This window comes from Etheostoma spectabile, chromosome 23 (genome assembly GCF_008692095.1).
Source record: "Etheostoma spectabile isolate EspeVRDwgs_2016 chromosome 23, UIUC_Espe_1.0, whole genome shotgun sequence".
In the NCBI taxonomy this organism is placed as follows: Eukaryota; Metazoa; Chordata; class Actinopteri; order Perciformes; family Percidae; genus Etheostoma; species Etheostoma spectabile.
In genome coordinates this window covers 18,396,228-18,398,643 of record NC_045755.1, presented here as the reverse complement: position 1 = coordinate 18,398,643, position 2,416 = coordinate 18,396,228, and the positions used below count along the sequence as shown (strand labels likewise).

Sequence of the window (2,416 nt, the reverse complement as noted above, 5' to 3'; positions counted from 1 at the left end):
GTGTGTGTGTGTGTGTGTGTGAACATGCATGTAGATGACTTTAAAGTGTTTGCATGTGCTCTGTGTAGGTTTCTGTGCACATGTGCTCAGACTTAGTGTGTGTGTGTCCTGCTTGAATGAACTTGGGAGAGTCGAAGGCTCTTAGCGTGGAATGTGAGGGATGTTATATAAACACATTACCGACGGTACCAACGTACAGCCGTACACACTGCTGGCGCCAGCCCACACTGCATTAGCTGACATTTTATACAAAAATGATGAAAATGGACCGTCTGGTGAGAACCAGAGAAAACCCTCCGTTGCTCTCTCAGACTGTGTTTGGGTTGAAGTTGTTCTCTTTTTAGCCTCCTTTGACTTTTGATTGCTGACTCTGCCTCCCAAAGGGACTGTCATGAGGTGCTGCGGTCATTCTGTCTGCTTATATGACCTGACAATTTAAACGGGAAGTCTAAAGGATTTGGTAATTTACATCAAATACAGGAATGGGAAATTAGTTGGTGGACTAAATGGAATCTGGTTACATGGCAAAAGCAGCGTTCAAATGCTCCAGCACATGAAAGCATCTCCTGTACATTTACACACTAAAAAGCACCAATAAATGGTAAACAAATGCAGAAAAAAAAAACGTGCACACTCGCAATGAAACGTACACACGTGTTCTCCCGTGCACACCAAAAAACGAACACACCGACTTTAAAAAAGCAATTAACTCCAGATAGCATGGACATGAAAGGCAGCGGGATGCTGTGAACATTAAAAGGCACAGAAGCCCGAGCGTTGCTTTCCTGTGTGTCTTTAAGGCTTTCTCAATCCAGGCCCTTCTAAATAGGATTCAATAATGTCCAGGTTGCTGGTTTTTACTTCAAAAGATTTCCCACCAAACGGCTTAAGTCCAACAGAGAGAGAAAGAGAAGGAAAACACTGACAACTCATTAAATGTCATCGTTCACTTTATTACATTGTACTCCGCTTCCCCTGCACCACTAAAGTGGTTTCACTCATGACACTGGAGGGCACGTTGGAAACCTGCTCTGTGTTGCTATTGGATGTTCTTGAAGTCAGTCGTTGCAGGACAAATGGCCAGTGTCTAAGGAGAGCAGCTGGTTAAAACCTTTTGAAATTTGCGCTTTTGACCAGCGGGAATTCAAGAGGTGCTTCACATGGCAAACATTAGGAAATGAACATACAGAACACATTCTTCTCTAAAGGTAGTCTCCCAAATATTTGAAAATTGTACATACTGTATCTTGATTTTTTTTGCGACTATATTTATAACCACTTGTTTTCCCTAGAATCAATACTTTTTGTTTTTACCAAAGAATCTCCTTAATAAATTCTGTTTACATAGTACCGCAGACGTTGACTACATCACATATTTCTTTTTTTAGCAAAACAAAGTTAAAGCACAAAATACAGAAAATGCATCTTATGTACTTCTTTACAAATGAAATAAATATCATACTGACTGACTGACTGACTGACATGTGATGTGTATTTTGTTTTTTATTATAAAACTAGTATGTTATTATATTACTAATGTCTCATGTTTCCTTTAGGACTTTTTTTTAGCAGCGGGGGCAGGTCAGTCCGAACAACATTTGCCTCCACTCCAACACAATGAGGCATATATTCAGTTTTTGTACTAAACTCCCGGGAGGAACGCAGGGAAAAAGGGATGAATTGGCTTTATCGTTGAGAAGTCATGTTAGCACGGGGTAGATGTGGATATGACCCCATGCATTGATGTGGAAAGTTTCTGATCATCCATAGCAACTAGCTGCAAAACGGCTAACACTTTTAATATCGGTTAAGGATTTGTTTGCATTGTGGTTACATCATCTGGCAACAGCTTTCTCTCTGTTTCAGTTGATGTTGAACATGCATGACATGTGTGTAAACCGAAGACGCAGGTCTTGGCCCGTCCTGAACGTTGCTGTCCATCAAATGCTTTTCAGCAAGCCTCCCGAGTTTGATATCTGCTGCAGAGGCCGAACAGAATCCAGACTGGCAACACGAGCCATCCGGAGAAAAGAAGGAATTGTGTTACAGGTGATGAAGAGGGAAGACAGAGAAAGAAGTGGTGGCAAACCTGTCGGCTTCTTATGAATGTGTAAAACAGCTCTTGAACAGATCGGCCTCTTACTACTTCTTCTTCCTCTTCTTCTTCCGCCCTCCTTGCACCTCCCAGGTCCGTTAACCCCCTCGTAAAGAGAGAAATGTTTGATCACCGGGGAACGAGCACACAGGGATGTTTAACCAGGCGAATGGAGTGCCTCCTCCTCCTCCTGGGCCGCCAACAAACCGCTGGCTGGGAGAGCGGCCAGGAAGAGAGACAAGAAAGTCAGTCTGAATGTCAGCTGGCTGGGCTCCGGCTGCAGCGACGCCATCTCCCAACACACACACACACACACACACA

General features: G+C 43.2%; 1 long non-coding RNA gene across 1 annotated transcript in view; it reads left to right on the top strand.

The window, feature by feature from the left end:
• LOC116672874 (uncharacterized) overlaps positions 1 to 2,402 on the top strand; it is a 116,871-nt gene extending 114,469 nt beyond the window's left edge. Inside the window, exons 3-4 of the long non-coding RNA XR_004327670.1 lie at positions 1,867 to 2,049; positions 2,189 to 2,402. This is a non-coding gene — a long non-coding RNA (uncharacterized LOC116672874). The remainder of the gene's footprint in view (positions 1 to 1,866; positions 2,050 to 2,188) is intronic.
• The last annotated feature ends 14 nt before the right edge of the window (positions 2,403 to 2,416 follow it).